Below are 16,598 nucleotides of genomic sequence, written 5' to 3' on the forward strand. Positions count from 1 at the left end.
AAGGATGTAGAAATAACAGTAGCCACGGTCTAGCTGCCTCAGGGGAAATGAAGGAACTAAGGAATAAATCACTTTATTTGGACAGTATCAATAATATTTACATGGAACTAGAAAAGACCAATAATTGGAGGGCCTCAGTTATAATCTCTGAATTCATAAAATACAACCTTGGCACATACAGGGATGAATGTATCAACAGAAAGTGGGAAAAGGGAGTGACGGTCAAAAATCAAATTCAACAGAGTAAAGACTCACAGGCACATACTATGCTTCTTTTCGAGTTATCAATGTGGAACAACAGCCTTCTCCAGCCCATCAGTGGATCATTTTTTCACCCAATAAAGTCTACCGCCTGAGCAACTACACAGACTTAGAAAAGGAGGGAATTTGACCTATTTATAACACAGTCAATTCTCCATTATTTCCAGGCTCTCAGAGGCCATTCGCTTTATGTTATTATCTGACCTCTGGCCCTTCCATTGTCCATTATCACCTCCACAGGGAAAAATAGGTGCATCTCAAATCCATCCATTTAACTTTTTATTAGTAGTGCTGGTAAAAGGATAAATGCAAAAAAATGCAAGTGTTCTCCACAATAAATGCTTTCCTCAATCATTAGGCATTTATCCACAGCTTTCGTTAATACTGAAAACATGCTGAAAGTTGCCAGTCACACTTTATTTTTAAAATTGTAGTTCTTCTCGCTTCTCATTTTACATAACTAAATTGAGAGACCCAAGAATATTTTTTGTTCTGAAATGGCAAAGAGCAAATCATGACTTTTTAGATTATTACCCCTCAAAAAGTCAATATAAAATGCTGGACCACAGCTTACGCATGGACAGTGAGCAATCACCCTAAATTTGATTTTAGGACATGAGAAAATAAATTTAGAGTTGATTTTGGAAATTAGCCAGTGCTCACCTATCCTATAAAGATAATTAACAATAGCTACAAAATAAGATAAGCAACCTCAGGCAATTTTCTCCACTTTAGTTTCCCTGTGTGTAAAATGGGGTTACTTGTATGCATGCTTTTAACCAATGGACACAGACTTGGGGGGAGGGAGGAGAGCATGTGCTGGGGGTGAGGGTGGTTGGGGAGAGGTCAATGGAGAAAAAAAAAGACTTATGTAATATTTTAAACAATAAAGAATTTAAATTTTTAAAAAAGTAATATTACTGGACAGAGCCTACTTTATAGGCTTTTTGTGAATATTTAAATGTGATAATATACATAAACTGCATAAATAGTACTCTACATAAACCTTATCTATGATCAATATCATTAATTTGATGACATTATTATTATTCCTTCTGGATGCGAATGTGGCCTTGCTGATACTCAGTATGATTCAAGAATTGGGAGACACTGTTTCTAAACATTCCTATAAATTAACATAATAAGACCTTCTGGGGTTGTGTTGTAAGTCCCCAGTGCTAAAGCAAAGTCACTTATCAAAATCAACTCATATGTTACTCCATGTGTTTCCTATTGGCATGGAAAGAGTTGCCAACATATAGACAGCCCAGAGGGCACAAAGGGTTAAAGTAGGGGCATATAAAAATATGTTACACCATAATCTACTCTTCTTCGCCACTGAAAATTTTGCTGAAAGAAGAGGCGAAGAGTATACTTACAGGTGCACATCCCGCCCACCCCCCTCCCCCCACCCCACATGAATGTAAATCACCTCTGTCCATCATTGATAATCTACCATGAAAGTGGCAAGGTGGTATCAGAATGTTCTTTTGGTGAACAAGAAGGAATTAAAGTCCAACTCTGTCACCATCAGGATCACATGAAACCTTATAAGTTTACAATTGACTGTAACTTCGCATGATCTTTGCTATAGTCAATGCCAAATCATAAAGACTAAGGAGAATCCTGCTTTGTGGAGACAGTCATTAGGGAGTTATCATTTCTAGCTTTCTTTTCTCCTCTCTGAGGGGCCCTGGCTCCTCAGATATCTCCATCAGGAAATAATGTGCCTAGGATAAAATAAAGAAAATAAAAACACAGAGCAAAAGAAAGAAAAGAAAGAACTGCATCCATTTTTTACAAGTCCTAGGCTCTTTTTAATCATGCCAAGATACACAAAGTTAATGTGATGAGTTAAATGTCTCATTCTATGTAAATCACATCTGCATGAATATCTACTTAACCTGTGGCTTTACTTGGTGCCAAGAAAGATCATCCAGCAAAATGATTCCTTCTTTAAACAGATCTTCCAGTGTGGCATCTGAATTGCCTCATGGGTGGTTTGGAGGGCTTGACACTGATCTGGGTTGGGTTCAGCGGCAGGCATTTGCCTGACAAACCTGCTTAGAGTAAAGTAGAAAGGTGGAGGGTGTATATTTTTTCCCCTGATATGGGAAGACAAAAGCACTTCCGAGGAAGCACTCCCTATCACTAGATTATGAATCTCCTTGTCTTCCAGGATTGGCCAACACAATTATTCACTCAATTACATTTGTGCAGAACCTGCTGCATTGGGCACTATGGTGCACACTGGGGCGATAGAATAAATGAGCCACGGTTCTTGGAATCTAATGGGGAAGACGGACATGTGAACAGAAACACTGCAATACAAAACAAACAGGGAACTAATAAAGGTACAAACAAAATGCTGTAGAAGCCCAGAGAAAGGAATCATTAATTTTGACCGGGAGGGAAGGTGACATTCATGAGATCTTAAAGGAAAAGAGTCTGCCAAATGAAGAGTAAGCAGGTAATATTCTACACAAAGGCTAAACAACCTGGGGAATGCTAAATATGAAGAAGAATATGCTTTACTGTCCTTGGCACATGGATACACAGGACAGGTGCCTGAGAATGAGGCCTGAATGAAGGATTGACATCAGAGCGTCATAGATCTCACATGTTATGATAAGTTTGGATGGACTTTGTATAGATGGACAGGAAATAAGGTAATTTCTAAAATTTGTCCTTTTTAGAAATTAACTCTAGGGACACCAAGAAGAATATGTACAGTACAATGGTTTAGGAGATACTGATGGATGATGGAAAGACCATACAAAAGGCCATGGCTACCAAGGGCGAAGTCAGCTCTGATGTGTGGCCCCCCTGAAGGTTCTTTCCTAGGAGAATTGGGTTAAATCTAGAAATATTTCCTATGTGGCAAAATACACAGCAAAAATACTCTCAGAAATTCACAAGTGACTAGAAACCAGATGATTATAAAAGCATGGAGATTCTGGATCAGAAAAAAAAAATTCTAAAAATCATCTACGTCAGTGATCTTCAATCCCGAGCTTTTCAGCATCCACATTCCCATTCATTTATTGAATATTACTATTTTCTGCATTAGTCCCTTCTTTGATCATAGATTTAAAATCAGAATCTTCAGGCCTAGAGCTCAGGAACCTGTATTTTTAACCACTTCCTCCCATTAGTTAGGATGGATGAGTTAAGTTTGGGAAGAACAACTTGGGCCAACCCATCAGATTTCTTGGTGATCAGGAATGAGTTCTCCTTTGAAAGAATGTCCCAAATGTCTGACAGGAAACTTAGCATGGTGCCTGGCATGCGGTGAAGGACCAATCTTGGTCAAATCCCCAGTTACAAGCGCATGACTTGAACGGATGTATGTCTTGCATTCCTTTGGGACTCAGAGATTATTAGAACAGAGTTTTAAATTCCATTGCTGTCAGCACTACTGGACTTGTTCCTTACCTATTTGGGTAAAAACATTTTAAATCATTTTCCAAAGAATTTTAATCTCTCTTACTGTTCTAGAGAAAAAAAAACAAGGTCTTATTGTTTTATGTTGGGGAAAATGTTGGTTCAGAAGCTACTTACTAAGATGCTAACAATTTACAAAATACACCCTAGTGACTGTTTCAATTTGCTCCTATTGGATTAATTATATTATGTGATTTTTATCAGAAAAAGCTTTTGTGCTTACAGACTTAGTGGTCTGGGGCCTACCTAACATCTTGTTAAACTTTCTACATTAATAAATTTACAGATTCATAGTGTCAATAAAAAATTTCAATTGGTGAGTAGAATGAGAAAATTATATTATATACACATGGAATTATAACAATAAAAAATACCAGCATTATATATCTTTACTAGTGCTGAACACTGCATTTGTTCAGAAGTATCTGCCATACAAGCAGTAAGAAGCTCCTTTACATAAATTCATTGAAAATTATTTTCTGAAACAAATATTTTCACACTGAACTGATAACCCCAAAGCATCTATCATTAAACAAGCCAGGTATCATCTTGATCTAAGTACAGAATAAGAATTACATAAACATAATAACAATTTACATGTTAATCTTCTACAATAAAATATTTTTATGACTCTGCCAAGAGTCATGTATGAGATGAATTGTGTGAAGAAAGTGTTTAGCATCCGTTCTGATAAAAATCTCTGAACAGTAGCAAAGACATAATAACCACAGCTCACTGTGCCTAGTGTCACAATCTAGATCAGAATTTGCAGCAAGCTGCATGTGTTGGTCACCTATGGAAGGGTGCATGGAGGTGAGTGGGTGTACATGGAGAAGTACCCCTTAAATGCCAAAGGCAATGCTTTCAAAAAAACCTACAGTTGTCCAGCCAGCATGGCTCAGTAGTTGAGCATCAACCTATGAACCAGGTCATGGTTCAATTCCAGTCAGGGCACATGCCTGGGTTGCAGGCTGGATCCCCAGTTTGCGTGTGCAGGAGGCAGCTGCTCCATGATAATCTCTCATCATTGATGCCTCTCCCTCTCCCTTCCTCTCTGAAATATATATATATATATATATATATATATATATATATATATATATATAAAATAATAAAAATAATAAAAATTTTGCCCAAGTTTACAAAATTAACAACAGCCAGCTATCCCTTTCCAAATGTATTCCTGGCACATTTATTGGGATTGATTGCGCTGTTTTCAATCATGTATAAAACTGCAATGGAATTAGGTTTTTTGTCTTCCTCTCTCCTCACCAACCTGGGTAGACTCAAGTAGATGGATCCTACATTACCTGTTTGTTTCTCCAGTCTTTCTTTAAGCCTGGGACATAGTACGTGCTAAAAATCAACTTCTAGATGAATGAAAAAGCTTTCTTCATCATCTATAGTATGCCTTCTGCCTCTACAAGAATATTATCTCCTTCATGATTACTGAGACAGCCACACAAAAACATATTCCCTCACTGCATTTTGGGCTTTTCTTTATTTAGTTTCCCTAGGACCTACGTGGAAAAGAACATCTCCAATTAAAAATAATTGGGGTTATCTCATTACTCCATTATATTAGGGACATATGGCGAAATGAGCACCACCTAGCTGAAGGGTATAACAGTCCACCCTCCCCTTAGCATCTAAGACTTAGATTTGTGTGTGCATTTCAAAAATGCGCACATGCACACACTAACTCCCCACACACATACCTACAGATTCATCTCGTTTTATTAGCAGAACTCTTCAGAGTAGTAGTAAACATTTTTCTTCTTCAAATATCATTATTCTATCATTCAGCACTGCCAGAACAAAAGTATTCAGAGTCTGTGAAAGTAATTTGTCATGTTAAAATACAGTGCTGTGGCCAGATAGTTTACAATGCACTACTAAAATACTAATCAACTTTAAAAAGAAAAAAAAAAAAAAAAAAAACAAGTGTCAGAACTCTGGCAAACACAAATTAGAAACTGAAAAGAAAATTGTCAGATAGAGACTGTCATACATTCAAATCGCTGATAGAAACATTCCTTCTGACCAAGAATCATGACCATCATCACATATTTCATAAATACACACTTCACTGGAGAGTGTTTTCTGCAAGCTTCAATTAAGCAACTTAAACTATTAAAAAATTAACCTTGACAAAGGCCTACCTGTATACAAATTAGGGAAATAAAACCAACACGGTCACTCTCAGAGCATTTAAATTTAAAAGTGTCTCAGATTGGACAATCATAAAAATAACAACTGAACATAATATGAAGAAATAAGTTGTAAAGAACGTCCCACAAAGGTTTTGTGACACTAACAAATTCAAAAGAAGGCCAAGTTGGGAGATTATGTCGGTGTCAGAATAAATCAAGTCTTTCCATGTATTGGTAATGGGCCCAGGAGGTCTGCCAAACTACTGGACAGTCTTGTGCCCTAACCTGCCTTATATTGCAAAACAAGTCTTAAAAATCATCATATATCCTATTAATGACTGTGTTTTTGCAAAAGATAACTTGAATGGCTAAAGCATAAGCCCAGCCAGGAGCGAAATGACTTTATTTCAGGGAATGTTGATGGTTTCTTCCCAAAAGGTCTTCAGTGGAATCCATTTGTGATAAATTCAATGTCCAAACGTCAAGCCAAGCTGTCAGGAGAGGGAAGTTTGGCCCTGGCACCCAACTCACCCCATTTACCCTTGATCCTTAAAAAGAAGACTTGTATCAAAGTGGAGCCAATTCTAAAAAGGAGACAACGTACCATTAAATGAATGAAAGAAGTGATGAAGAGGGCCATCCACACTTTACCAGTTGGGTGATGTCCCATAGACCCCCCAAAAAGCTCCTGTAGGGCAGGGCACTCTGCCTTGGTTACCATTTTATTTATATAAAACCTGGAATTATCCCTAGCACATGACAGTCATGAAGTGATAAATGGTATCAATTTGAATAATGCCTCTTTATGGGAATATAAAACTGTACTGTTATCAAGGTATTTTCACACACATTAATCTTATCCGACCCTGGAACAACCCTGTTGAACTCCGCAGAGAGGAAATTAAGTCTCCAAGAGATTGAGTGATTTGTCCAAGGTCATAAATGTAGAAAGGAGAGTGCTGACATGAGAATGCGAGTTTTCACTATAGAAATACATCCTTTCTTTCCCCCAAAACAACCTTCCCATTGCTCAATTAAGGTCCCGAGTCACAATGCCTACATCATAAAATTATCCCCCTCCAGAACAGGCAAGCTTGCATCTTATATCATGTTGGAGAGGGTGAAATCCTACTGTTTAAATCTAAATATTTATAGAATTGCTGTATTTGTTTTACTCTTTTAATTAAAAAAAAATCCAATTCTGATCATTTTGGATTGTTCTGTAAAAAGGAACCTTCTATGTAATATAATGTAATGTCCATCATTTTGTATAATGTCAAATGGTTTCAAGAACTCTCCATAGCCTTAGGTAGCCTTCAACCTCTTTCTGGTTCCAATTACCCAATGAGAAGCTAGGTGAGTAGGGCTTTCTCATACCGATTCCCAGAGGCAATGATGAGGAATAGATGATATCCTCTATGTGAGAACAGGAAAATGCAAGAGAGGAGGTGCAGAAATGCTAGGTATGAATGTGTTTTAAAATCAGTTTCATTCCTCAAGGCCTACACAGAATTTCCTGGAACTTTCTATGCCAAATGCTTAGGCAATTTATTCTCCTATCTTTCGTTTCTTCTTTATCTAATATCTATGAGGAATATTACTATTTTCTGCATTAGTCCCTTCTCCAAAATAATTGAGAGTCCTAACTCTTGAGCAAAGTGGGAGAGGAAACCATCCCAGAGGCTATTTTGACATTGGATTTCATGAAAGTGATGCCCATAGGCAGCTGAGGCTAAGAGTGACACCAACACGTGGACCTATTTCTGGACTGATAGGAGTCTAATGTTTCCCATTCAGCCACATGACCTCTGGTGACTTCAATGGGCAATAAATTTGTGAACCAATTTTAGGAGCCACTGTTGAAACAGGTTTCAGTGTTCTGAGGCCTAATAGCATCTATGAACTCTGGTACTTGATATTTTTCGATGGGTTGAAATCCAAAGCCCTAAGGTTCTTAAATGGTTCAAATAGAAGATTCTTTTATCTGTGTCTTGAAAGCTCTAATAAAGAGAACCGAAATATATATCGCATGACCTTTGACCTTTTGGGGGAAAGGGGACCTTTTGCCAAGTTTCTTGCACATTCTCTTAAAAGCAACCAGGGAAGAAAGTGAGAAAAACAGTTCAGTTTTAATGAGCAGCTAATGGCTAGAAATACCAGATATTTATTTATTTTGTGAATGCTTCAAAAAAAAACACAAAAAAAGGCTCAGGACTTTAACCACTAACCTTCCAGAAAATGTGTGCCCTTATTACCGGCGGAATAAATGACCAGTGTGTGAGAACCATGAATGTGGCCTTTTGACTTCCCAAATTACGCAAGGATATTTTCTTTGACCTTCCCTTATTACAGATCTGTAAAAATGACACTGCTTTGTTCAGGCGACTCGGGACACATGGTGCTGCGTGCTTCTGCAGAAACACATCCCACGTTAAATTAAGTTAGAGGTGGTATTTGACAAATAAATAAATAACGGAGTTCCAATTCACTGCAAATGGTGCAGGAGGCCAGGGAGTGGGAAGCCTGCAAGAGAAGGACTTCTTTTAAAAAGATGTTTTACAGGACTTTTTCTGCATCATTAACTCTTCTGGAATCCTGAACATAACATGATGAATTTCCCTAAAGAAGTAGCTACTGTTGAATTTTGAATCACTTCAAAGACCCACAGTAGAAGAAATCAAAGAAAACCAAAAAAGACCAGTAGATGCGAAAGTCGCCAAAGGGGTTTAAAAAAAAAAAAAAAGCCATGAAGGTTCTAACAGATTTTGACCATGTACTGAAAATACCACTGATTATTTTGCTAATACAGTGTTTTACTGTTCCATGCGGCTGAAGTAAGTCTCTGTATTCATCGGAACACAGGATATTTTTATTACAATATTTGTGTCATAGTTCTTTAAAAAGGAACATATTTTAAAGCCTTGAAAAGAATCTCTGTCTTAAAATGGTTCTTGATGTATATGTATGTGAGTGTGTGTGTGTTTTCCTCTACAGATACTTCACTGGAGCTCACGTTACTGGAAAAAAGTAAAGAAAAAAAAATACTGATAACTTACTCCAATCCCCAAAATGCAGTTTTTAGAAAAAAAAATTAATTTAAAATAAGCAAAGCAATTTGGAGGGTGTAGAAAAAGAAGGCTGGCTAGGGTAGCATAATAATTGTTTAACTTTAATAATAATAATTGGCCTTTTAAAAACGTCTTTTGCACAAAACCTGCCCAAGGCAAAAGGGAAAAAAAAAAAAAAAAAAAACTCCTAAAAATCCCATATCCCCAAATACCACTACATCAAAAACCATCTGGAAAATGTCTGATAATGGTATCCACCCTCCTAAGAAATTCAGCAAACTTTGTCTTCCATTACCATTAGAACAATCAACTCAAACTGAAATTTCAACTTGAAAACCCTGAGAAGACAAAGCTGGATTCAGAATCAGATTTTGAAGGTCTCCTTAAAATACCATCTGTTTATAGACACCCTTCTCACACCTGACTCGCCCTTGATCTTACCGTAAGTTCACAGCTGAATTTAAAGACATACACACACTGCTACTATAAAATCTAGTCACCACATATATGTTCTGGGCTTGAATCAAGTTTCCCTAGTTATGTAAGCACTCAGGGGCAATAAAATTTCACTGACATCTAGCAGCTTTGTGAGTCTCAAAACATTAGTCTACCTGACTGTACAACCCCTTTATTGGCAGTGGATAACTCTGCTGTTTTATTTATGTTGATCATATTGTCAATGCTCCATAGAAGAGCCGTTTAGTAGCCGATTACCCTGTAACATTTTTATTGCTGTTGTTAAATATCATTAGTTGCACTGAACTCTGTATTAGAAAAATCAAGTTTGAAAATCTGAATATCTGGAAAGAACTACAGAGCTGAGAGTTTTCTCCCCAGCACATAATCTGTAGATTCTGATGAGAAGAAAGAAAAACAATGAGTATTCACATCTCACAGACAGAGGTCACTAATGGACTGAATTTGAATCACTGTGGCAGTAACCACAAAGTTATTAAAGTAATCTAGTGAAAAATGAATGTGCATTGAAATTAAAGTAAAAATACCAAAAGATGATTATCCAGGAAGGTCTGACCTGAATGGAAAATAAAATGACATCACCTTGACCTTTTTAGAATCTTTGAAAAAGAGAGAGAGCAAAACTAAGAGCCCCTGGCACCCTGGCTTGCTTTTCAACTTCAGACACTGCTGATCTTCGGAGCAGCAATTCTTCCTTGCTGAACACAAAGCTGAAGACTCAAACTAGATCAGAGGTTCACACGAAGTCTCTACAGTTTTAAGGCTTTTGGGCTCGCACATACTTGAGCCTTTCTTGAAACCACAGCTTCAAACTGGGAAGATGTAAGGTTGCTTTAAGAAGCTATGTCTACATCCTAAATCAAACTCTCCAGCAGGCCAGAATATAAATGGAATAGGCATCAGAGCAGCTTCCAATTAGATCCAGCCCGGCCAAGTCAAACTGGGATAAGATCACATCATCTGAAACCCAGCATACAGAAAAAACCATGACTGTCTTGGGAACTCACTCCAAGGTGCCCAGTGTGGTGTCACTTGGGAATCTCCTTTCTTCTGTCTAAAGCAGTCCCTGAAATTTGTAAAACTGCAATGAAACTAGTGAAGTGTTAAGAGGGGTATTAAAAAAAAAAAAGGCATTCTTCCATGCTAGTTTTGTAATAGGTTCTGCTACAGTACAGCTAGCGCAATTCTTTTCTACAATGCCGTGTATCCACTGGCACAGACATGGAATCCTGTTTGAAATTTCATCTCCAACCTCCTTCAGTCAGATATTTGCAACTCAACATGACAGTATGGTGTTGCACTGTCATCTGTGGTTGTTAGAAACCCTTAAGTGGCTTAACCCTATCCTGTTTGGGGCTTTTGAGCAGGGGAGGAAGAAAAGTGTGTTCTGGAGAGCAGTAACATTGTGGGGAAATTAGCAACTTTCCGTGGTGCATGCATTACCCAAGGATTTATTCTCTTCTAGTACTGTGGCCTGTTATCTTATGGATCTGGAGCATGTTGCTTAGGGATTTTTTTTTTAAGTCCAGTTCTAACACTTTAGATGCTGAACTAAATTTTTACATGCACACTGCAGCCACCAAATATTTCCCTGGACAAATGCCAAGCTGCATTCTATTCACCTCATGTTTGGGGGATCCTTTCCCTGGAGATTTAATAAGGTCACATGGACAATATCTTCCCGATATGGAAGCTAGCCTTCATATTAGCTATTGGCTGGGAGAAGTTAGACATAATAAATTTAGCAATAAGCCCAAGAGCCCGTGGACATGCCCCAAAGCTCCCTGAAACCCTGTGTGATGAAAGAGCCTCCCAGCTGAGCGGGGAGCAATAGATCCCATTTGGAAGAGGCTTTGCATAGCAAATGCAGCATGTAAAGAAATCTAATCAGCACCTTGCACTCCTGGGCGAGCATTTACACGGATTTGTGCCTTGCCCTTGATTAGCTTACTGTAAGCTTTACCAGGGGAGTCCCTCCACTAAAATTAATCAAAAGCTCTTGGAGACTGATTTCCATTTACAAGAGAAGGCACCATGAGTTTCCAGGTGAGTTAATAATTATCCTAATACAAAAAAAACAACAACAAAAAACAAAAACCGAGAGCAGGGCAAACCTTGAGCCGCTTGGAAACTCAAAACTCGACTGGGGCAGAGGGGACGTTGGGGAACCAGGGGCTGGAATCCTTTCGCTCTCAGAGTGAAAGGCAGAGCTATTTTCTTAGCCTAAGTGAGGCTGCGGTTCCGGACGTCTCTCAGCTGCCCCCTCCTCAGTGCACACTCGCGACCACTCAGCGCCCCCCGCTCCGCACACACACACCCCAGCACTAGGACGCATCAGGCCGCCAAGGAAAAAATCAAAACCTCTCTGCAACACCACCATTCACCCCCACACAAACACCCCAACACATACGCGCATTCCAAATCTCATCACCAGTGGTTAGTGTTTCATCTCGCCCTTCAATCCAAATGTGACTTCTAAAGTTCCTATTTTATGATGCCCTAAGCTGAATGGTAGGAGGAAAGCTCCCCCCCCCCCGCCCCAGGATGTCAAAAGGGGGAAGGATAAATGTTCCCCCTTCCTGGAAATTTTCACACAGCCGCCCCCCCCCCTACCCCCCATTTGCTTTCCTGCACCAGCTAAACGCGGTAGGGGAATGCGAATGGGGCTCTTGTTTTTAATATGCTAAATGAGAGTGAGAGGGTCAAGGTGGGAATGAGTGAAATCCACCCATCATTTTCCCTTGATTGAAGAAGACTAAAAGCCTCTCTACCCACCACATTCTAAATTCCCAAGGAGCTCTAAGATCGGGCACCAGCTGGAGCCGCGGTTCCTGATCCATTCCCAGGGGAGACTCGCCTCGCTACACAGCTGCCCCCCGGACGCCAAGAAGCGCCACGGGCCCTCTAAGGTGAATGTAGATATCCCGGCGCTAGGTGCCCACGCCCGGGATGGGATCCTGAACTTCGCCTCCCACTTACTTTCAGCCAGACCTGGCGAGCAACAGAAAAGGCGCTGGGAGGGAGCAGGAGCCAACGGAGGGACGTGGGGAGAGAGGGTTGGGGGTGCCCGTTACCTGCAAAGGTTTCCGAGGTATCCTTTTGGCCTGCTGGTAATCCCGCTCAGCGCCGCGTCCTCCCCCAGATCCAAACTTTTGCCCGGTCCTCCGGCTGGAGGCGGCGACGACCGTGGCGGCTGCCGGAGCCCGGCCCTGTCGCCCGCAGCGTCGGGGCGCGGGGATGCGGAGGCCGGAGCCTCAGAGAGCGGCTCGAGCCTCCCCGCAGCCGGCTGGCGCCCGGGAGCCCCGCTCGCCTCGCTAGCTCTCGTCTTTCTCCCCTACCGAGCCGCGGCATCGTCTTCCCCCGTCCTCCGCCACCTCCGCCTGCAGGGCTCGGGCATGCCACTTTCTCTGGGCTCCGGCCGCCGGGCCCCCGCCTCCTCGGCTCCTCCGCCTCCCCCTCTCCGCCTCAGCCCAGCCAACCGGTCCCGAAAGAAAGAGGGCGAGCGGAGAAGGCGGTGATTAGCAGCCCCGAGGGGTCTGGGATCCTCGGAGAAGGAGGACCCCGGGGGGCGTCTGGAGAGCCGGGAGGGCGGGCCTCCGACGCCCCGGTGCCGACTGCGCGGACCCCAGCGTGGGGCGCTGCGCGTGGCTCCCTCCGAGTGCCGCGCCGGTCCCGCGTGGGTCTGGAGGCTGCTCCGACCTCACTGCTGCCTGGATCCGACGCGGGCGGGCTTTGTAGGCGCTGCGGCCCCCACACCCACCCCTCCTGACACCCCCGGGAGATGTTTACAGTAATGAATTCACGGGATCGCCTCTGCCGCTCCCGCGCCCCTCCTCTCCCCCGTCCCCAGCTCTCTGGCGCGCTCCCCTCCTGGAGCCGTCTTTCCTTCCCTCCCTCCCTACTCCCTCCCTCTCCAAGTCCCTCCCACATTTCTGGTTTAAAGAATGCTTGGGAGGCGCGGCCGCAACCCAAAGCTTTCCAAGAGGCAAAGTAAGACTAAGCTCTTAACCCTGTCCTCCCTGAAGAGAGTTGCAGAGCGCCAGTCTGACACCAGGATGCCACTGTGACCAAGCACGCCTCCTCTCTCGGCCCTGCACCATCCCTCCCACCTGCCCCCCAACTGTTAGGGATCGTGCCACCACCCGAACGCTGAACGTCCATTTCCCCCCTGCCCGCCTGGCGTTGTACTTCTAAGCCAGAGGGTCTATTACTTAGTCGCCGAGAAATGATGGAAACGACAGATTAGAGGGTAAAAATATTACAAGTCTCTCAACCAAGATGGCGTTATGTCAAATGCAAGCAATCTTGGTGATTTGCCCCCACAACCTCCCCCCCCCCCTACACCTTATCAATCGTTCCCTGATCCCGGACCTTCTTAAATAACTTTAATTGGTAATACAATCCAAAATGAAATATGGTTATCTTCAACACCCCGTTTTCTTCCTTCACCTTGGCCGCTGGAAAGAGCGTTGTTCACTTAGCCCGTAGATTACAAGGGACAAACACATTCAGCCTCCAAGATTTAGGGAACGGGCTTGACAGCTAAAGAAGCCTGATTTGCAAGCAAGCAACGTTTCCACCCGCAATCTCTTGGGGAAGGTTAGAGAGTAGTGTAAGAAAACCAGGTGCACTTCTCTTTCTTGGGGTGGGAAAGGGGGTTCTGGTTTCCCCCTCTCATTTCATCGCCGCTGCTCCTGCCTCCAGTAAGTTGCTGTCATGTTCTAACAAGTCTGTAGAGAGGCAGGATCTGAACAGAAGAGGGAGAGCGAGCTCGCGCCAACCGCTGGGCTGCGCTCCGACGCGCCGCGCCGTCGGTGGGGCCAGGCCAGAAGCACCCGTGAGCTTGAACCTGGCTCGGGACCCACTCCCTAGGGAGCCTCTCGGCTAGAGTCGCAGAAGAGTTGGGCAGAGGCGGTGGCCGCGACCTAGTCGGGATGATTTCCCTGTCCGCAGTCCACAGCCTGAGTCACTTGGCACCACTTTCCCAATTGTTTTTATTTCCTTCGCATCCCTGTTGGGTCTACCGCCTTCACGTATTTGAGCGCCTAAATTGTGTTAAGACGACTTGGAAAAATGCCCGCGTTGCCTCCCTGGCACAAGCCACGCACAGATCCACCCAGACGCACGCCCGAGATGCACGCTGGCGCCTAAGCACACACCACCCAGGTTCGTGCCCGCTAAATCGCTGCTCTTGCTGCGTTTTGCAAAGGTGGCTAGGAGAATTTTTAGCCTGACTTCTACAGAGCGGCTCTTCTCCCCAAACTCAGTGTGTGACTGATGTCCGGAGGAGGAGGGGCATGGCTGGGGGAGTTCATTGAACTAGGACAGACATTGAGTGCCATCTTGCCAGGAGGTGCCAGGAGCGACCACACCGGCAGTGGCCTCCGCCTCCACCAGCAGCTTCCGCCGGTCTGGTCCGGAGGGAGCTCTAAACGCTTCAGGAGTTTCCCGGTATCGAGTGTGGGTCCAGCCCGCCCCGGTCACCCGCTTCCCCATACTTCCTTTCCCTAGTGAGTGTCCCGACTTTAACTGGCAACCTTGATCTTGCACCAATTACAAAAGAGAAGTGACCGAGCCGGTGCTGAAAGCAGAGATCTAGTCAGCACCGCGTTAAGTTCTTTCTCGCCGGCTCCAAGCCTTCGCGGGGGGGGCTGGATGGTAGCTGGGGAGGTTCAGCCCCTGCCCTCCTCCTCACCTTCGCCTTTCCCCTGGAGTCACCGCCGAGGGGGGCGGTATCCGCCCCCTACCCGCGTCCCACCCACCCGGTCAGCGAATGCATTTGGGTTCAGCCTGGCAAGCTACCCGCGCCTTCCTGGCCGCCGCTGCCGCGCTGGTTCCAGCTCAGTGCCAGGCCACTGAAGACCAGTAGATCTGGAGAAAGACTTGGTTTTGGTAAAAGTAACCACCTCCTCAACTCGAAGAAAAGGGAGCTAGCAAGCCGCCCCCCCCCCCTCATCTTTTTAGCCACTAATAGATACCGGATTGCGGGCAGGGGGCGTGCTGGTGGCTTTAGGCGCCAGCTCTTGATAATAAGGCTGGTGACATTAACAACAGATGGAGCGGGCGCAAAGGTGGGGGCGTCGGGGGATGTTACTGCTAGAAGTTAACAGATTCATTCTGGGGAAGTGAGAGGCTGGATTCCGGCAAGTTTAGTGGCTCTGGAACCCCAATTTAGGACGATGCTCCCAGCAGGCAAGCAAATGTACGTTTTGACTCAGAGCTCAGTTAGAAAACTCCTTGGAGGAGGGGGATTCGACCTGAACACAGATCTCCCTAAAGTCGGGGGCAAGTTAAGCAGTCTATTTTCTCTCTGGATGGAATATAGAGACCAAAATATCCCACCCACCCGCTAACCAGCCCCCCCACCCCCGCCGGTTAAAAAAGAATCCCTCCCCCCCTCCCGCCCCCCGCAAAGAGACCGCATGGTGCCCGCGTAGTGGCAGTCCCGGCGGTTACTGGAAACTCCGCCTGGCACCGCAGCCCCTTTACCTGGTGTCCGCGTCTCCTTGCCGCGGGCTCATCCGAATCCGACAGGGTCGGGGAGGTGGAAAGGAAAGAAGCTGGCGCGGCAGCAGCGGGGCTCCCGGGGCATGGTATTGTTTTAGGGGTCGCCGCCAAGGTCCCTCCTGCCCATCGTTGAGAACTGCCAACCTGGTTCCGGGGGCTGGGTGGACACGGCGGCCGGCCGGCGCGGAGCTGTTGCCTCGCTGCTGCTTGTCACCCAGGACCTAGGAGCCGAGACGCGGCCGCGCGGTAGCAGCTCGGAGCCTTGGCGCGGAGATTTCGGCCGCTGATGTCGTCTGGGAGCGCTCGTTCCTCAGCGGTGACAATGGAAGGTGCCAAACTCGAAAGTGACGGCGACAGGTTTCCAACGTACAACTAACTACAAGGTACCCAGCCGGAGACACTAGGCTGCTTTCCCCCTCCCTTCCCCTCCCTCCGACGGGGGAGGGAACTGACTTAACCCTGTGCGCGCCCTGTGCTCCCGGGAGAAGCTGGATTCAACTAGGAAACCGCAGGCGGCGGCTCCCGAGGCGAGAGCTTTGTTCACGTGCGTTTCCAGTGGGTGTGTTGCTGTCTGGGGGCACTCGCGTGGCAAGACGCCAGGGGCAGGCTTTCAGCCCCAGACTCCGGCATGGGAAGGAGCCCTAGCGTTTCATCCGGACCAAACCCAGCCCTCGGAATCTATTTTTTT

General features: G+C 44.6%; 1 protein-coding gene across 2 annotated transcripts in view; it reads right to left on the reverse strand.

Moving 5' to 3' along the window:
• Positions 1-16,259, reverse strand: part of FLRT2 (fibronectin leucine rich transmembrane protein 2) — a 94,722-nt gene extending 78,463 nt beyond the window's left edge. Inside the window, exon 1 of one of the 2 annotated variants that reach the window (XM_080688020.1) lies at positions 15,893-16,259. The gene's annotated coding sequence lies outside the window, so the exon portion shown is untranslated. Of the gene's footprint in view, positions 1-12,477; positions 13,260-15,892 lie in introns of those variants that run through there. The other variant, XM_080688019.1, reaches the window with a different exon arrangement.
• Positions 16,260-16,598: the final 339 nt, after the last annotated feature.

Source organism: Plecotus auritus, assembly GCF_963455305.1.
Source record: "Plecotus auritus genome assembly, chromosome: 1".
NCBI classification, from domain to species: Eukaryota; Metazoa; Chordata; class Mammalia; order Chiroptera; family Vespertilionidae; genus Plecotus; species Plecotus auritus.